We start from the raw sequence: 20,956 nt of genomic DNA on the forward strand, positions 1-20,956 counted from the left end.
CGGGATGCTTCGAGGCGGTTCAATCGGTGGAATCATTTTTATGAGCCGACGGCGCGCGTGACCAACGAGTGTGATTGGAATTTTATTAATTGATCGTTGCATAATTCATCCCTGCGGTTTCTCGCCTGTACCGGGTGTTTCCGAAATTACGAAGTCTCTTACTTTGCCATTAAAAAATCATTAAATTTTGCAATGTAAATAATACTGCTTGAATAAAATATACACAAAAATATTACAAAATAAATATGGATAATAAGTAATTGCAATAAAGATACGGAATATCCAATTATCTAATTTGTTCGCATTTTTACTGAAAAGTTTTCCGTCTTTTTTTTTTTCTCTTTCAATAATTAATATAAGCGAATCAAGCATTATTGTTATCGTACCTCCATTTTTACACATCGTTTATTTAAATATAATATTTTATTTGCCGGATATCCCTTGCAATAATATATCAATCAAATTTAACAGTTATCTCTCTTCGGTTCGTACATTAGCACATAATTCCACGGATAATGCTAATTCACGAGAATATTTAATCGAGATATCCGCCAGACGATCGAAAAAGGTGCTGGATTATGCTCCGTGGATTTTATTAAACGCTGTTTTCATTGGCAGGCGTAAGCCTATTATATGATAATCGAGTTATAAGCGAATAAGCCGACGTTCTTCATTACGTAGAAAGGAATGAATTCGACGTGACGGAGTCGTCAAAGAATTAAACCGAATCAAAAGCGCGACCAATTATCGGGATATTTTCAGCGGCTTTAAATTAATCTCCGTCCAGGAAGCATTATCATTTGTACGCGCGATATGCCTCTGTGCGACTTTAATAACATTAATGTAAAATCGTATTGTTGCTCGTAGAGAATTTTTTCTCTTCTTCTTTCAAAGTATAATAAGTTGCAAAATTCTATTTCAGAATTAAGCACCGCGTTTAATTCTTTTCGAAATTTTTTTTTTTCTTTTTCTTTTTTTTGTGTAAAGAAAGCGCAATTTAAAAATGACGATAAAAGTTGCAGCGCGTTGGATTTCACATCGAGATACTCGCTTTCGACGAAATTATTCGCCCTTTTTGTTGTGCCCTTTTGAACTCGCCGTCTTCGTTTTTAATCTCCCGGCGCATCGAACGGCGGGTTACGCAACAAGGAGAAACGATATTAAAGTGGAAGTTCCGCGTTTTGATCCGCGGGTAATGCGAATTTTAACGAGATCGTCGAGTCCGCCGAGCAGCCGACGCTTTTTGCGCTGCACGGTGTCCTCGAGGACATCGTCTTTCCCCGAGACGTGGACGACCTCGAAAGGGTCGCTGCGAGGATTTCTCATTTCAAGTGTCATCCAGCGTGGCTCGCAACGTGAAGTTATTTCAACGTAAATAGGGGAGGAAAGGGGGATAGATACCTATCGTGTTCTATAAAATCCAAATGCATACACAGAACGCACTAGAAAGGTTCCCGGCGTTGCAAGAGATAGCGTTAGGGTGACCTGAAACTGTCGTCTCTCGTCTACGACAACGTCGTTTCGTCCGTCTAATTCGAAGTGGATTTTTCCCTAACGAGAATTTCATTCGACATCGCGTTATCTAATATCTCCGGTGCTCGTCTCGCTCGCTCTCCCTGCATATACATACGTATTAATTCCACAACGTCTCGTACATTTTCGCGTAGCCGGTAACCCGCGCGAATAAGAATAAAAATTGCGATGCCGAAGTGCGCAGATCGCAGTGGCGCGATAAGAGAGGCTAATTAAATCGTAACGCTAATAATATACGACTGTCGAGAGGGGAGAAAAAAAGGGTGGCGTGCAATTTGGAGCTGGCGCGATGCAATTTTCGATTCGTTACACCTGCGGCGCGTAGAGCAGAGTCGATCCTAATCGCGAGGCGCAGCCGCCTCGCCCCGATGAAATTATCGCGATAATTTCCTGGCGCAGATACGCGCCCGGGCATTATGAGCCGGCCGGGGCTAAGTATATAATCGCAGGTGCGCGCCGCGAGCTTTTCTTCCGCGCGGAAAGAAGAAGCGCATCTCTCCCCGGGCGCATGTATCACCCGGCGGCGACCTTATGAACCTTTCGCGAGAGCTGTTCTTTACCGGGAGAACGGGATGCTGCTGCCGCTGCTTATTCTACGATACCGGCGAATGGATGCCGGCACGTCTAGGCAGGGCGTGGCCGCCTCGTGGCGGCAATGCCCGGGTCATGATTTATCTCGCGTTCGGTCTCGAAAACGATTTTCTACGATATCGTATCGCCGTCGTACGGAGGATATCTCTTCAGGGTTCTCGAGGTGCCGAGACAGCTATGAGAGAGAACGGAGCGCCGCGGCGAACCGTGGCAAAGCGCGAGTTGGTAGCCCGCGATCATTTTATCTCACCGGGAAGACGGCACCGCTAACTTGACCGAATGTCCGACACGCCGCGGCTTTATCGCGCTCTTAATTGAAAGTGATTAATGAAGGCAGTGCCACCGAGCTATGCATTAGGGGCCCCGGTAACGTACAGATTTCGTGACGGCGAATCGTTCATCCTCGTCATAACTCTCCGACGAAACGTCAGGGCTCTTCCGCGCGCCGACGTTCGTCTTCAATTTTTAAAATCATTCTCGCCTCGTTCTACATTTGATTGCGAAATAAATCTAGATCCGTGATCAATCGCCGGCTCGCCGCGCGCCTTCTCCCCCGCGACCCTTCATACAGTTGTCACTGGCCGCGGCGAGGGCGACGGGAGGGAAGGAAAATAGGAGGAATAGACTTTGGAATACCGACACGTCCGGAGGAGAAGGCGTGGCGATTCGGAGGCGATCCGGGTCATGGGCAATACATCTCTCGCCGGTGCTGTCTCTCGAAAATGATTTTCCGCGATATCGTATATCTCGGGGGGGAACCGTGGGGCCGATAAGCCAAGCCGGCGGCGGGAGTCGGGTCTCGGGGGGCAGCCAGTCAGCGAGAAACGTGTTTCACCTGGCGACGAGAATGCCGGTACAGATGACGGCGGCGGCGGTGATGTCAAGCCGCCGGCACCGATGATTACGTCAGGTGGCCCGTTACTCCCGACGCGTACAACCCCCGAGCCTCTACGTGCCAGATGGCCGCGTACATATCCAAGGTGTGTCCGACTAATATGACTGATTGCAATCTGCGCGAGAGACGCTCGCCGGGTAAGACGTGGAGTCGAAATGGGCTCTAGCGCGCCCCGCACGGTGTTAGGGACTCTGAGATTAATTCAGGATTAATGGAGACAAGAGAGAGCACTCGAGCAAAAGACGAAATAATTCTCGAGAATTTCTTTTCTTACGCAATGTTGATAATAATTATAAGTATAAGCAAGACTTAATACGCGAAGGAAAAAAATTATAAAAAACACGAACGCGAGATATGTTCATTATCGTTAGAATTCTTCTGCGATTAAACGTCGAATTAGAAAAATTCATTTACGTAAGGATGCAGAACTAGTAATTAATTATTAAATTGAATTTTTAACTGTCAGTTATTAAGCTTAATGCAATTTTCGTGCGCAATTTGTACGATTACGTCCGATAACCGGAGACTTCTAATCATTCTTAATTATACAATCCCTGGCCTATGCGTAAGCCCCGATCTTTAATGTATAGATCGAGCCCCGTGAGCGCGAGTTGGGCCGGTAAATTAGCTCGGGCAAAATGTAAAATGAAAAAGTAGCGTAAAACCGTATTAGAAGAGAAAGGCTACATCTCCGGCGTTCCGTCCCCGTCGCGCGGGTAGCAGGGGGTGGCCTCGCCGTGGCCGCTCTCTCGGTTCTCCACGTCGTGGCCGGTGATGCTGGCAGCGGCGGGTAACCTTGTATCTGCCGTGGCAGAGACGCGGCTTTAATAAATGGGGTCCGCGCGAGGTTACAACCTTCATCAGCGGAGATACACCTGATAGCATCGCCAATCTCGTCACGCCGCCCCAGCGCCATTACCAAAGTGTCTACCGCACTTTGCCACATGCTCTCCGCGCGCATGCCGTGTGTTGTGCGGCGACCCGTTTCTCTCTTCACACGAAACCCACACGCGTCCGCGTAAAACCCAGCCGTCTCTCTGTCGGGAATATTTCTAAAATAGAACGACAACATGTCCGGGAAACGTAAATGTTTTTATAGAGCTAAAACAATGATGTGTCTTCGAAACAAAATAAAAAAAAAAAAAAAAAAAGGGGGGGGGAAAGACTTTAACAAATAAAAAGCACGGCACAAAGGTATATCGAAATCTCTAAAAAGTGTTACTCTCAGCGTTACACGCAGCACCCGGTTCGCAGCGGAAGCTAATGCTATCGTATTTCCTTTCGCTCTAATACCGAATTTAATTTTCTACAATTACAAATGGAATAAGGGCGAGTATGACGTCAACGACGGCGATCTGTGAAATAATGCTGTAATAAAGTAATCTCGCGCTCATATTGCGGTTGTTTTTGTGGGGGCACAGGTAGCTTTATTAGCCGTAAATCATCCAGCTCGTAACTCCGGTAGCTCTGTCTATATACTTACGCACTTCTCCTGCCGCTTTTATGAAATCGCATTACCCACTCGTTACCGGTCTGCTCTTAATTTTCCAATTGACCACGTGATCAAAGCCGACCCTTTTTTTTTTTCGTTAACATCGAGGCTGCGTTTTTTTTGCCGCGTCGGGTTTCACGTCGTCGTAGGTCTCCTGCCTCATTACGGAATCGTAGGTGGTTGTAACGCCGCGCGGCCGCGTTATTTCGAAGTAATTTGCCCGTTAATTAAACTTGTGCTCGCCAAATTACCACGAGTGTGATATTATGCGGCGTTCTCTACTCGTTCCGCTATGTCGTAGACGCGTTAGCGCGATATCGAAATACACGGTTGATATCAAATAGCCGTTGCATTATGGTTTAAATTAATTATACACACGCGCTCGTTTTATATTAAACGTGTATAGGTAAGGCGGGAATTGGAGCAAATATAAGTAATATCGACGTCGCGTGTAACTAATAAAAAAAAAAAAAAAAAAAAAATATCTAAATTATCCGTGCAATTTAATTCGCACGTTGGTATCGAGATTATTTTTTCCGGGTGAATATCTTTCTCGGTAGGTTTATTATCGGCTTTATTGCACTTGCGGAACTTCGCGATGAAACCCTTGGGACGAAAGTGGGATTTCCGAGGGAAGTCTTGACTGCACCGCGAATCGCGCAACGGCGCGGCGCTCGAAAACAATATCATGCACCAATCGTAAATGATAATGCCGCCGTATGCGTGAATAAGCACGCTTACCGTGTTTGAGACGGGCCACGTTTCTTCTTGTTTCAAAAAGCGCACATCATTCCTCGCGGCTTATACTGCACCGCGCCATTCGTTGCGACATAAACGATGACGCAGTTGTCGTTACTTCCCGGCCATTACATGGTGCGCGCACTCCTCGCAGAAGTTCTGCGAGAAGATCGCGAATAATGGAAGAAGATATCAGGGCCCTGTGTACGCATTCGTGTGCAACGCCATTAAAGATGCCATAAAGTTTAACACGCCACTGCGAGATAGGTACATCCACTGAATCTATACTTATGTTTACGATCGGCATGAAGTAGTGCAAATAAATTCGAACGCCGTTGTCGTTACGTAAAAAAAAAAAAAAAAAAAGAAATAAAAAATGTAATTTATCCCTGCAACTTGAAACCGTAACAATACAAGCGTACCTAAAACTAAAATATTAATTTTCAACACGTAAACGATAAATCTTACAAAACTTTGTAGAATCAAAAGATAATTATACATCGTTTAATAATCTTCGAATCGTTAACTCAATATCTGTTTCGCTGCCGCGTTAAAGAGACGGTTAATTTCGTCGAATTAATAACCGAATAAAATACCGTAATGTCTAGTCGCGAGTTGCCTTAAAGTGAATATTCGGGATAATTTCAAAATAATATTCGAGATAAATTCTTTCGCAGCCGAGCACAAATTCCACAGCGGCTAGAATAATACACAAACAAAGTCGGTGGCTTTCGGTCGGGCGGCATATAGGCTCGCGCGCTATTCTCCCCTATCACTCCCGCAACCTTTAATCGAACAGGTAGCACCCACGTAGTAAAACTCCGTACGCGCGTGGTTGCAAAGTACGCGCTTAACGAATATAGTTATATTCGTTCGGTGTAATTAATTTTTTCCGGTCAGTACTTTGTACGCGGACAGTATTTCTCTATCGAATATTTTCCGTAAAGTGTTTAATATTTAATACGAGGTGATTATAATTAGCTGATCTGTACGTTCTTACAGTACGCGTATTTCTTGATTTTATATTGTAAGGTAGGTAGGTAGACTTCACGCTGTCTATAGACTGCGTGATTACGTGTGTTAGACACACGTCGCTTTTATTGCACACGGTTTGCCGACTTGCGACTACTATCGTTATTCAGGCAAAGATTTCCGATCGCGATCACGAGAGCGTCCGCTATCGGCTCACATATTATCTTGTCAGGCTGCTGTTTCAACGTTAACACCCAATCAGCGGATGGGCTTGTATGAATCTTAATTCACCGGATTGCCTGCTCGAGTTCAGAGCGTATCGCGTAACTCGTCACTTTTACGACGGACTCTTATGTCGCGATGTAAAAGGATGCTCGCACCGTTACGCGATACTTATTTATCTATATGGATCGCGCTTTAACGAAGAAAATAGACTAGCGCGCACCACGTGCGCTTTATTTTAATTATGCCTATTAATCAACTGCCATATATCAAAAAGATACTCTAGATCGAGCCACGAATATCCTTAATCAGCGTAACTTGCAGCCTGCAAGTTGCGGCAATCAAAATGCAAATGCATGTCGAGCAAGTGAAAAACTGCTTTAACTGATTTAGCAGAGGATGCGCGAGCCTCGCAAGTGAATATTTCTCCATTCAAACTGGCAGCTCATGCATCAATATGTATCTGCGCGTAAAGGCAAAAACCCGCGTACATGAGAGAGCATGTTGATTTATTGTAAATTACTGTATATATAAAGCGTGCACCGGAGTTTATTAATAGGCAGCCCGATTGACGTTTCTTTTTTGAGATCGATGTGCGGGGAAAGAACACGGCGCGGGCACTGAAATGCGATGAAATTTTAATACTAATTTTAAGCTCAATCCGTCAATCACGACTCCCGTCGAGTTACAGTTTTCGGCCAATGGTTTATTCGGTCGCGAAGTAACGATGCATTAATAACGGGCATGTCGATATGGATCAGACAACCGCTAATGATCGATAAAATTGCCCTACATAAGAAACGTTTTCCAATTCCGACAGTCCGTCACGCGGATTACTCCAACAGTCATTCTTATCGCGAGATCGATTATTGGGGCGGGTTGCGCTTTACTCGATGTTTATTTTAACAAAATTTATGTATCCGTCCAGTTAAAATTAATTCTTTATTTTTCCGGCTTAATATTAATTAATATAAATTGCGCGATTATTATCATTGATTACAATATAAGAATTGAAACATATTTATGACAGCCATTGAACGTAATTGAAACGGATTTCCGCAAGCGCGAAGTAATATTCTTTCTGCTGGCATAGCAATCCTGAAAGCCAGAATCAGACGCGTTTGCCAAGAGCAATTCTACAATCGTGGTCATCGAAGCGTCATAATTGGATTCGATTGTCTGAGGAGCAAGCGAGAATATGCAAATGAATCCATAGTTCGCGCCGATGTCCCGGTACTTATTCCCGATCGGCAACGTGAATGGGAAATGAAAGCTACGAATTTTTTTCGCTTTAAATCCTCGCGCAAAAGTATCACGAAAGGTTACTCGGAATAATCCGTATAATAACATTTCGATGAAAAAAAAAAAAAAATTTATCGTGATTTTTAAACTTCGTCCCTTTTTCTATCGTTCTTAGATTCGAGTAGGGTTTAAAAAATTCACCAATCTCTGCGGCGGCGATTTTTTTCCCTCTTAAACATTTTATCAATTGCTAAAAAATGGAGACCGAGAATGTACGGCGAAATCGGAAACGATTTGGAATTGTTACAAATCGCAAAATTATTTAAGTCTACATAATGTACCAAACTCCAGACTCAGACATTCGAGGCACGTCGAAAATTTCCCCCTCGCAAAATGTGAATTTTGTTCTCTGCGCGCTTTCGCGAGCGATATTGTACCGAAACGCTTTTCCGCGGCATATATCGCCATACCGGCCATTTTACAAACTTCCCGTCTGAATGCAAACAAGTAAACCCGAGTATTATCGATAAAACGTTCCCCGTGTACGCGTTCGCACGCGATAAAAGCGAATTGCCGTCGTTCGCCAGCCTTTTTGACGATAAGACACCGAGCAGCGTAATGGGGCTTTATCGAAAAAAGGGCCGCTCCGCAATTCAGATTAGATCTAGTAGCCAAAGTAAACGCCCGACGCAAGACGAATAGTTGAAATTAAATGAGGGGGATGGTATCAGGAATTTAATAACGCGATATATGCTGAGCTGTTCTCCACATACAAATTTATAAATTCCTTTTACATCTTAATATTCCTGATTTTCGAGATATTATATTTTAGAATATAAACGTTCTTACTTCATCGCAGATGAAACGGTTTGTATTGCGAAGTCACTCAGAAATTCCATAAATGTATAAACCACCCTCGTAAAAGGAGGTTTCTTCCTGAGGGGGTTGAAACGCGAAAGGGCTGGGAAATGACAAGGGGAGATAAGTCGGCGACTCGGTGAAAGAATTCTTTTGCACTTTGCGACATCGCGCGAATCTGTCTTCACTTTGTTTCCCCTCTCCTCCCGCTTTTTTTTTTTTTTTTTTTTTTTTTAACCTCCACGTTTAGTCACGCCAATGAACCGCTTAATATTTAAGATGCGTTTTCTCTCGTCGGCGAACGATACTCTCGCGTATCTCTCGCGCACCGAAATCCGGCCGCAGTTTGTGAACGTCGCATTTCACGTTTGCTAGTACGTGACGTGACTCGGGTGCGGAACAACGCGAGCCAAAAGACGGAAACGTGTCTAATAGCGTTTACGGCTTGCACTTAAGGCCAATTCCCACGGGATCGTGATTCATTCGAGGCGCATTTGGATTCCAATCGGGGGCCTAACAGTTGGATTCCGAGACTAAAGCCGAGCTAAAGTTCAACGTGAACTTAGAGATTCTGAAATAGTTGTTGTTCGCGCTCTGATATATTTACCTTAGCAAAGAATTAATAAGATTACGTAATTAGTAACGCTGTTAATAAAAATGATATAGAAAAGCGAAAAAGGGCGAGGCGCGATGCTGAAAACAATATAAACCGATAAACGTCGGCGTTCACGAGAAACGTGGAAAAAAATATTGCCGTGACAACGTTGAAACACGCTGTTTCAAATTAGAGGTTTTCCGGGTGTACGTTTTATTGTAGTGTGCGTTTCCACGTTCCAGTCAATATCTGTAATATCCAACTCTGTCGCTGGCAAAGAGGCTCGCGTAACACGCAGCGCGATTCGTCGCGGCTTATTCGAAACTTCGTTTGGCGATAAAATAACGTGCGACACATGTATCGGGTCCGCAGGCAACCGTGCCCGGCCGGCCACAGAGGCGACAGGCAAAAAGTTAAAAAATGGTCAACCACGCGCGAGAATTAGCCTTTCATCACGTCGACCTGAAGCGAGTCAGCTCTCCCGAATTAACGGCCGCGTGAAAATGGACAGCGGTTACGGAAACGCAATATGCAACGTTTGGAATGTTTGAGGACTCCCAAAAAAAAAAGAAAAAAAAATTTGAGAGTCTAATAACTCGGTCTCGAAATCTGTATAATCCTTACGATTGCTGTAAATAATCGTCGGGGAAGATCGCATTAAAAGCTGAATATAATGAAATATAAGGGTCAGAGATTCTCGGGTACGAAGATAGCCTGGCGAAGATTAGACGTTCGAGAATCCTATAGGATCGAAAAGATACAATCGAGAATCTCAAGGCGCTCCGGAACGTAAATCGCCGATCTGAAAGAATTTATACGGAGGAACTAGGTATTTGATTCGCGATATATCACGGGCGTTAACCGCCTTCCACGTTAATCGTCGCGACGCGGTGAATGCCGACGCAAAACTGCTCGTGCGGACACAAGTGGCCGCCGCGGCCGCGAGAGAACGGTAATCCTATCGTTAATAGAATTGGTCGACCGGCGGGATTCCATTAGCAATATATAAAGGATCGGTGTTCTATTCCATCGCGATAACGCACGCCTCTCCCTTCCTCCCCTTCCGCCCTTGTCTCTTTCCTCGCTCGGACGCGGTCAGGCCGGGGCACCTTCGGAGAAGCAATCGATTCGATCTCGTTCCCTTCTGCCGAATGGACCGACCCTTCCGCTCTGCCGCCCTCTTTTGCGTTCGAGCTTTTAATGGCTCGGGCACAGGGGAGCTAGCTTACGCAATTAAACCGGGACCTCGGGTTAAGTGAATTAAATCCGCCCGACGGCAAGGCACCTTCGCGTACGGCTCGTCTCCGCGACGCTGTCGAAATGGTCAACGGAGATACGATAACGTAACTCAATCGAACTCAACGTTTAACTTCTCTATGCAAATACTAAAGAGAGAGAGAGAGAGAGGGCGGGAGGGGAAATAGATAAAAGATATGGGATGCGAGATAAAGTTTGCTTGACTCGGAGAACCCTGGAGCCTCTTTATCGGCTTGAAACTAAAAGCCGTTTCGATCGATTTACGAAACGTTCATAATAAGTAGCATATTCTTTTTTTCTCATTTTTTTTCTGAAACATTTATAATAATAACAATTTATTGAAATTCAGTGCTTTACATTCGGAATGCCAATTTAATTTTCTCTCTCGAGGTAACCAGGTCTCCGAGAATTGCGCGAGTTTCTATCCCTGGGCAGGTGGCATGAGGAGTAGAGCGCATAGTTCGAGTTAAGTGAATTAAATTCAGTTACACATACACATACAAACACACACACATACATATGCACACGTGCTCGTACATACATACATGCGAAACACAGAAATGTGAAGAAGAGAGGGAACGAGGGCTGCAGGAGTTGGCCTGGCCGCTGGTCGGTCTGTTGGCAATCGATGCCGCGTGCGGTCAAAGGAAGATATGATTACAAGATAACGGTAGACCGATCTCGTAGAAAGAGCCCCGAGAGTTCTCCATTTCGTGTTGCGTATGTAAATAGAATCCACGTGCGCGGTCAAACGCGAAGAACGGCGGCACGCTTGCGAAATATTGGCGGTTCACCGCAAATCAACTCCTTTCGGCCGGCAGCGAAAAGTAAGGCACTACTTTCATCCGCTTATCAGTTTGACGAATAAGAATTTAAAAAATTATTAAAATTAAGCAATGTAATGCTGTCCCGCGAATAAAATAAAAAAATAATAAAATTAAAAAAAATAAACTTATAATAGAAGCGACAAGCAATATCGCTCGCTATAATTCCAGATTAATTCCTCATGAATTCCCGCTTCGTTCCTTCGTAGATTCGCGTATCGGTCTCGTCTCGCGACAAATGTACCGGAACATGTAATTCGTACATTCAATTGCAGAGACGGCTGAGTTAATTGCATCCGGCTGCTATGCACAAGCGTGTAAGCAACAAACGACGTAGCCGTTACATTGTATTGACCCTCTCTGTGCTTAGCCCAACGTTTAGCCTCCGCTTCTCCCTTGCTCCCTTATCACTCTATCTCTCTCTCTGTCTCTGTCTCTCTCTCCTTCTCTCTGTGTGCATTTACACATACCTACACGCAGGCGTAATATCCAGACAACCTAGTTCTGGAGAGCATGCAATTAATCACACACTCCGAAATGTGCTAATACTGAAAATTATAATAGCCGATTATCGCGATATAATAACAAGATTATTTTATGTTCATATTTCAAACGCGTTGTCGATATTAAATGAAGATTTTTAACATTTAACCGTTATTTTCCTGTTATATTAGTTGACTTTATTCATTTTACTACTTAGTTAATAATACACCTATTTACGTTTGTGAAATATTTCCGTCGTCGGTTAATTAAATTTTCCACATTTATCGGATACCGAAATTAGATGTCACATTTGGCGCGCCGGCGTTCGAAGCTATACGGTGGACGGTTAGTCGTATTATTGTATTTCATTGCGACATAAAGGCGTGAATACCTTGAATAACTTGGATAATTAAATTTCAGCAAAGTAAATTTAGCTGGATAATAAAACTGTATTATATTTAACTCGTGCAATAATTATGCTCAAGAATAATTAAAGAAACATATAATTTTATTTCCAGAAGAAATTTTGTATCGGATAAAATTTCTTCAACATGAAAAAACCATGAAATTTTTATTAATATTAGGTATTCTAAGACGCATGTTATTTACTATTGCTTCCTTAAAGAAAATAGTTTTACATTCACAGTGAACACTATTAGAACGCTCCTTCAATTAACTTCTTTATTTTTATGTTACAGATTTATAGCTGCAAAACGTCATTGCTGGGCATCGATTCGTGAGTAAAAATTAATTTTTTTTACTAACACTGGGAAATCGATCCCACTTATTAAAATAATATTATTAAAATTGCGAAAAAAAAAATCTAATCGTGTCCCCAACCGCGTAATATAAAAAAAAAACTTAAAAGTTAATAAATAAATAAAAGTAAGTTAGTGTAATACGCGTCTCAGAAGTTTAATTAGATTTAGCTAGGCATTGACTAACCATATAATTTTACATGTAATTAATATGTCCCAGTTCTTCTCCTAGGATGTTATTTAAGTAAAACTCTTGTTTTTCTTAAATAAAAATTCCGAAGGAAATTTTCAGCATATTCTCGCCGTCGTTACAAATAATTATACGAACTGCCGCCAGTTCGTCGGTCCGTTTTTCGGAAAAGCCGATAAGTAACCGCGCGTCTTCTGATTTGCGAAGTATAGGAACGTGAGTACTTACTCAGTATCGCGCGAAGCATTTCAAGTAATAATTTTTTTTATTTAACTCGCGACTGTAAATTCACCGGTGTGCGGTTTTCGCGAGTTTCTTGTGCGAAGGATGGCTTCACGTCCCATCTGAGAGGAGGAGGAGGTCCAGGACGGGCATCAAGCTTCAGCGGAGCAACCCAAGGGTAAGAATCATTTTTTTATTTTCAGTGATTGTCGAGATCACTTTAAAATTAATTTTTTTTTAACAATGAATTTAATTAGAACGCTCCTTCATTTAATTTTGTTATTTTTATGTTACAGATTGCAGCCGCTGTGAAACTCCGCTGCTGCGCATCAAACTGGTGAGTCGCCTGTATTTTGGCAATGGGTGTTGGTAATTAAATATGCGAAAAAAGAAGAGCTAGGAATTATTAATAGGTAAGAACGATAGGATATAATTTTTCGGATTATTTTAGGGTTAAAAATTTTATCGTGCCAATAATAAATATATTATATATATTTTTAAAATGATTATTTTGACTTCCGGAAAAATTTAATTTTCGCATACTTCATGATGTACAAATTTTTAATTAAAAAAAAAAATAATAAAAATCTGCGGTATTACTGTTTCCGTAACTATACATGCGGGTGGGTAAAATATTATTAAAGTAGTAGCGTTTATAACAAAAAATAAAATACAATAAAAATATAGAAAATACTACTACTTCGAAAAAAATTCGCATAGGTTTAACGAGTTTTAATAATTACTACATTCAATTAATAAGGTACTCTGAGGGCGTTACCGAAACATTACAAGTTCTTAGTTCAGAATTGTAGCAATTTATTCTTACTTAGATAAAACAATTCAGCGCAACTTTTATTCCGTCAAGTTTTTTCGCGGAGTTAAATCAATGGTATACACTATTTAACAGCAAAGTTTCAAGCAGTAAGCATATCCGTAAATCCGCGGCAGTAACGATATTTCATCATAACGCGCATAAGGACGAAATCAAACGAAAGTCAACTAATTTCCGTTCACGGGCCAAACTTTCCTCGAATTAAATGTTCGCTCTTTACTTTCCCAACGTCTTCGTGAAACATTCGATCCTCTCGATGGCGGACGATAACGTTTAATTAAAGGCGAACTCGAAGAAGTCGTAGTATTTTATGTGGAAAGTTTCAGTCAAAGGAAAGACGTATCTCTCTCTCCTTCCGCGCTATATATATACATATATACATATATATACAAAATGAAATGAAGAAGGGAACTGAGAGGGACCTAGGCCCTTGTTCAAGTTGTTCGTTCTATATACAACCTCCGTCTCGTTTCCGCTTCATCTTGCTTCGGTTAACGGCAAGTTGTAAGCGATCGCGGAGGTCGCAATGCGATTACATTGTCGATGCCGCCGTTGATTCTCCTTCTCGTCGGGCTTTATTTTACTTTACGAGTGGGCGAACTCGGGTTAAGTACTGGCGACCATTCCGACACGGGGAGGATACCACTCAAAAGGCCGTCGCCGTGACGCCCATTCGTTCTACTATTCCACTATTGTTCATGGAATTCAGTTTAATCTTACATTCTCTACGCGGAACTCTCGCGAGCAGAGCTTTCGAGGGTCTAAGTTAATTTAATTCCGGTCGGATGGGATTTACGACGGATTAAACGACTGAACGTAAAGAGCGCAATGGAATATTAACTAAATAGCGCATTTATCTGCGAATCGCTACACGTCGCTTGATAATTATATTACTGATAAAATAATCATTATTACCATTAATAAAATTAAAATAATTTTAAATGAAGATTATTTTGCGTGAACATGTAATCGAAAAGGTAGCTAGAAAAAAAAATGTATATATATAATATCTATACTTATAATTATCCTATTTAATTAAAAAAACGTCCATCGACGGTCGCTTAATAAAAAAAAGTATTATTGCAATTATTTTTTTATGAAAGGTTAAAGGTCGACCAAATAAAAATTCGGGATACAGTGTGACGATAGAACAAGATGAAATCTGATCGACGCGCGTCTCATGGACGTTCATTTTAAATTCGTATGAAATCCGATGTCTCGCGCGAGATCAAAGTGCTTCGCGCAATTATCTCAATGGAATCGGGGAGGGCCTGTCGCACGGAGTTGCATTATTAATGCGATTACGCGATTACACGATTCGGACGTGCGTTACCGACGGCATCCCGACTCCGCGGCTACCCGCCTTTCCGCCGTGATTGCGCGTTAATAAAATGTAACTGATATGTCCCGCGAGAAAAAGCGGAGAAAGACGAAGGGTAACCTCCGCGAAATCGGCGCTTCGCAAAGCGTTGCCCGTGGGCGCATAATGGCACGCTTGCCAGTGATCCGGTCCGGAGATTACGTCACGTCGGCTACACGATAATCATCTAGATATTGCTCCTGCGTACGTACTGCGTCCGAATAGCGCATGAAGTACATACGGCCAATACGCGGGATCAGATAATTGGCATTCAGCTGACCACGACCGTTGGTGCGATGGGCCGCTCGTCCCTATCACTCGCAATCTCTCCCTGTTTCTCTCTCTCTCTGTCTCTTTCTGTCTCTCTCTTTCTTTCTCTTTTCGTACGCACATGCACGTGTAAAACGCGCATCGGGGAAGGGACGCTGAAAAAACTGAATCGACCGACTCGTTATGATATACAACGTAATTAAATATTTCTGAAATAAATGCAAGAGATTATTAAACTTAATTCGTGCTTTCAGCAGCTGTGTACAAAAAGAATTTTAAAACGCTGATTTACTTGATAAACTTCAGAAAAGTTGACTTTCCGAGAATTTTTTCTTCTTCAGATGAATTCGCCGTCGGAGGAAACCTTGAAATCGTACTCTCTTCGAGATTTTTTTTTTTTTCTTTTCTTTTCTTTTGTAATTAATAAACTGCACAGAAAAATGCGCGCGACGGTCGCTCGCGGAGAAGCAACAGGTATCGATTAAGTGATATTCTTCGCGATGATGGCGAATAAAATATCGATTACCGCGCGGATGGAGCTAAGCAAGGGACTAAAAGAGTACGTGGGCGAAGGAAATTGCTAGTCGCGCGTATAGGCGTAAATCACGTACGACGACTTACCGCACTTTGGTCGACAGATGAATTCGGGATGCGTTAAATTATTTGCGGACACCTCGCCTTTGATTTAGGGTCCGGTAGGATTGTTAAAACACCGATCGTCGTAACGCATTTTGTTATCACCACTGGGACAGTGAAATCAATCATTCACAACAAAATGGCATCGCAAATCGCAAAGAAACGTGCCAGTCGAATATCAAAAATTCTAATTAATGTTTCCGTCTTTTTAATTTTAATTTTCAAGAAATTTTTTCTCGTCCTTGATTTTTTACAACTCAGAAATTTCTTTTCGATGAGCTTTGAATGAAGAAAAAAAATCTAATCGCGTACCGCGACAAAATAGCAAGTCTGCGTATCGTATTTTCGTAGGTTTCTCGGTGTATTTTAGTAATGCCTCACGTGTGTCACGAATATGATCCGATACTTCCCGCACGAGTGTCAGTGTGTCGTTATTCGTATCGCTGCATCTAGGTCGTAATTTCCTAGACTGTTGACAGACAGACAGCACACGAACGGAAACGCCAGAAACACGATGCGGTTTAGTTACCAAAAGTCAGGCGATGAAGAGAAAGAGAGAGAGCGAGAGAGAAAGAGAGAGCTTTCACGATTTCTAAGCGTATTACGGATTATGTATCCGAACTTATAATACACGTCCACAGATCGGACAGCTAGGAAAATCCACTAATCAAAATCAATCACAGAAATTTAGATCTTGCTTTAAATTTAGCTCGTTTTGAAAGCGATCTTAATAATTTCAAGTATCGCGAGCTGTGTGCGCTCCGTGATGCAGTCTTTAAATACTGGCTGACGTTTAAATTAACACATTTGAAATTTCCGAGAGATAAAAGTTGACCAGAGAAACAAAAGGAAGGAAAGGCTGTAGGAGAGAGAGAAAGAGAGTGTGATCGAATCACGCGATACCTATCACTTCGTCACTGCGAGACAGACATTAATTGAAATCTGACCGGTTTCAAACGTAGACACAATTTAGCCGATCAATTCAAACGTAATTGCGAAACGAGACAATAGGGAAGCGCATAAACGAGAAATCCGATACTTTTTTGAAGCGCAAGATCTGATATAATATTGATTAGTATTGTATCTCTTATACAAAAAAAAAAAAATTTGTTGGCACATACGTAGATTGACTCGAAAATATTTTTTTTATAAAAAAAAAACGCGAGTTCTTATTCACGAGTGTGTGCGATTCTTGTGTCGCCGCTTTAAGCTGTTCGATCGGCCGGTCGCCTGATTAACGCGGGACGCTTTAGACACGCGGCTCCATCGTGAGATAAGGATAAGTTGTCGCATTCCGTGTTCGGGGTTTCGTACACCTTTGTTTCCTCCCGACACAAATTAATCGAGATAAGACGTAGCGTCGTACGTCGCGAATCAGGAATTCAGCTGAGGTGTCGCGCGCGCGGCGAGTTTCAAGGAAAATTGCGACGCGATCCGCGAAAGAAATTTAACGGTGACGCGCAAAGAAAAATAGCTGCCTCGTTAAAGTGCGGAATGGGAAAATGTCCGACAAATTCATGGACCTCGATATCTGAAAGCAGGAGGGAATAAATACAAGTACGTCTCCCGCCGGGTGAAATAAGAACCGGGGATAAATGTTTTTCCAGCCGGTCGAAAAGAATTTTCAACGCGCGGTGCTTTCGGCGGAGATTTCGAGTTAAGTTCGCCGTCGAGACGGCGATTTTTCGCGACGTCCTGTACATAATATAACCGGAAAACGCCCTCGCGTTTATGCGCAGCTTCGTGCCACGGAAGCCGAACAAACGTTGTAAAAGTGCCGTAAAAATTTCAAACCGAAGTTGCTCGCCCCCGCTCGGACTGCGACGCACGTAGTTCGACGAACTGCCGGGCAGGAGTCGGGAAGAGTTTCCGCGAAGTTTACGCCGGGGGGATAACTTTATACAACGTGTGATGCGACGCGAAAACTTTGTGATTTTTAATCTATGAGCCCGCGCAAGTACAGGGAGCGGCGTTTCGCCGATGCCTTTTTGCACTATACGTAACGCCCGCCGCCTTCTTCGTCCCTTCGGCGAAAAACCGGCTTTTCATCTCGCGCGAAAGAAACGAGCGAGTGCATCCAGTCGGAAAGCGCGCGTAGCTGCACTTTGTGCCGCGTCCTGAATTTTTCAAAACTCCGCGCACTGCCGCGCGGGATGTCGCGATAAAATAAAGTAGAGTGGCTCTATACGGCGGCAAACGAAGCAGCGTGGAACAAATTGCATCGCGGAAAAATCGAAACGTTTGATTTTTCGCCGTTGACGCCGACATATACATCGCCGGAAAGGTCGATGAAAATTTTATTGTATGTATTCTTTAATGAAATTCGCGAGAGATAGCTGGCCAAAGTAACTACGAAAGCGCGATGCGCCGTCACGAGACGAGGGAAGCTAATTATCTTAATTGAAAGTGTGCAGTCTTTTCGAGAGATTCATTGTTACCACGCGCGCTCTCACTTTTTTTTTTCGGTACTCGCTTCATACCGTAGGAATGCGCGGACTTTGCGTGCGGTATCGACCGCTCTCTTGTAACAGAATTAAGTTGTCGAGAGATAAGGAACGGAGAAAGAGAGAAAGGAGAGAATCGGTGTTATCGCGACACGCGGATCGTGGAGTGTGCGCCCACCTGCACCAGTGGTCCGATCGTCGAGGTGCATCGAGGATACGTTTGCACGAATCAAACGACGGCGATCTTCGCGAAATTCTCTTTTCGACTATAAATCGGCGAGCGAACTCTGGTTACTTAAAATTATATCCTATTTTTAATGGGTATTTAAAAAAATTATACTCGTTGATAAAATACTAATCACGCGGAAACGCGCAGCGAAATAAAAAGAAATATACATTTTGGCGTAAACGTTAGCAACGTGTTCCCGCTCGTCACCGTGAAATATCCAGAGAACGACGACTCCGCAAACCGTGCAATTTCTCGCCATTAAAGTACACGGTTCCTCTCGTGGTACTTCAGCCGATATATCGGCAAACGCATCGATCGGTGCTTCCGCTCGATAACTCGTCGAAGTGAAAGGGAGAGAAGAGGAGAGCCGGCAGGTAGCTTGCGGATTTCGCTAAGCCGTCAAGCTAAATCAACCGGGGCACCTATGCTCGTGCTATACTATTTCGTGCTGTATATATGTTACTTCGCGCGGCTCCCGCGAGGCTTCCCTTCATTCTACCGATACGATACGATACGATCAATAGGGGGTTCGACCACCGAGTCCTATAAGCGTCCGTTCGCGGCGACGTCGACAGCGACGGCGAACAATTGAATGCGGTCGCGGGATGCAGCAACGGTAACTCGGCCGATTCCGATCGAACAGACTCGCGGATGGTAGATTTATACAAGTGGTAAATGGATATCCGTAGCGCGCCATAATGTCAGCTCTCGTTTCCCCGGCGCGGGTGTCCGTTCCTGTTACGGTCGTACGCGGGCAATCGGTATCGGATGCGCGAACTCCACCGTCGATTTCTGACACGGCGAGGTATCGGATCGCTGATAACGTAATCGTGCGAGATGTACGGGATGCGTTTCGTCAGGGCCGCGCGGCGAAGAGTGACGACGTTACCTCGGCTCGGTTACTTGTCGTTTTGTTTCCCAACGCTATTGCATATCGCCGTTACGACACCGGACAGCTGCTCTTTTTTCTTTACGTAAGATGCACGTTCAATCGTATTTGCCCCGGCGACGGGAATAATGTGCCATTTGAAGCAAAACCGGCAACTACATGCTCACGTCGTGGAAGGCTCGCCGGGTGAATTCTAAGCGGCGGGGTCGTCGCGTGTCCTCTCGCGGGAAGCCTGCAATTAAACGCGACGGCGCGAGGATTAATCGAACGGCAATAATTACAGAGCGCGTTCCCGGTCGAAGATTTTCTTTAATTCACGTCGCGGCATAACTCGATGAATCTTGTCGCCGCCGTCGTCCGTCATCTCGCCCCGGCACGAGCTGCCGCGGCGTAAAGCTGTTAGTAGCAACGCCGTGGCAGTCTCGCGAATGACTCGGAACCAATTAACCGGCCACTCCGCTCGTCATCAGTATTCGCGACCGTCGACAATCAGCAATTAATCAAAGGGCGGGAAGCCTCGCTATCGGGACGGCACGGAATTAGAAATCGGGGAAGACAGCGGGAGAAAGCGAAACGCGTTCACTTTATTTTCGAGAGCAAAAGCAGCTCGCGATAGATATCTATTCTAGAAGGAAAAGTATACGTATATATAATGCAAAACGTCTCGCGACCGTTGCTCACGCGGAAAAAAAAAAAGCACCCACCGGATAGACAGATTCGCTCGGCCTCGATGCTTGCGCGTTGTGCGAGGAAAAAAATATGTAATTGCGCGTACAATCCTGAATGACAGCGAACGAATGGCGCGGAGGGGAAAGCAATATCCTGCCTTTCGCGATCAATACCGAGGATATCGAACGGTCGATATTAATTTTAACGTGATGATTTTGTAACGTGGATGCATCTGGGGATCAGTCGTGGCCGTGCCGTGCATCTTAACTCTTCTCGACCACTCAGCGCGATTAATCTCGCGGCGATTGTGCCGGCGAATCAGACCTCTTTTTTTTTCTTCCCGCGGTACGATTATCAGCGTGCTCTCTCATGGGATTGCAAGCGATACTCTCATTTTTCAGAGGGATGCGATTCGTCCATTTCATTTTACTTATTGATATTCCTCCCGATATGGGAGCACTCTACTTCTCCTTATAAATTAAAATTTTACTTCGTATAAAAGCAATGCAATTCGTCCGTTTTGTCGGCTGCTAGATACACGACGCCGTTGGTTTTATTAAACAAAAGTCGAAAAATATTCCGCTAAAAAAGCAAAAGAAAAAAAAAAATGGAAAAAGTTTTCGCGTTTGACTTTCGATAATTTATCCCCGTGCCGTTCGCGTCTGTCAATAATCAGCCAATAAAACGAACGTCGGCCGTTTTCTTCACGATGCAGCCCCTCGTGACGGGCGTAAAAGTCCGCTGAAAAATGACCG

The 20,956-nt window shown here is 43.7% G+C and overlaps 1 protein-coding gene and 1 long non-coding RNA gene across 14 annotated transcripts in view; one reads left to right on the forward strand and one right to left on the reverse strand.

Moving 5' to 3' along the window:
* Window positions 1–20,956, forward strand: part of LOC139102738 (uncharacterized) — a 365,092-nt gene that overhangs the window by 192,992 nt on the left and 151,144 nt on the right. The window contains exons 1-2 of one of the 13 annotated variants that reach the window (XR_011545754.1): window positions 12,959–13,050; window positions 13,169–13,209. The exons of 11 other annotated variants lie outside the window; for them this stretch is intronic. This is a non-coding gene — a long non-coding RNA (uncharacterized lncRNA). Of the gene's footprint in view, window positions 1–12,956; window positions 13,210–20,956 lie in introns of those variants that run through there. One more of the 13 variants, XR_011545753.1, reaches the window with a different exon arrangement.
* LOC139102730 (CCR4-NOT transcription complex subunit 6-like) overlaps window positions 1–20,956 on the reverse strand; it is a 318,650-nt gene that overhangs the window by 19,127 nt on the left and 278,567 nt on the right. The window lies entirely within an intron of this gene.

This window comes from Cardiocondyla obscurior, linkage group LG05 (genome assembly GCF_019399895.1).
Source record: "Cardiocondyla obscurior isolate alpha-2009 linkage group LG05, Cobs3.1, whole genome shotgun sequence".
In the NCBI taxonomy this organism is placed as follows: domain Eukaryota; kingdom Metazoa; phylum Arthropoda; class Insecta; order Hymenoptera; family Formicidae; genus Cardiocondyla; species Cardiocondyla obscurior.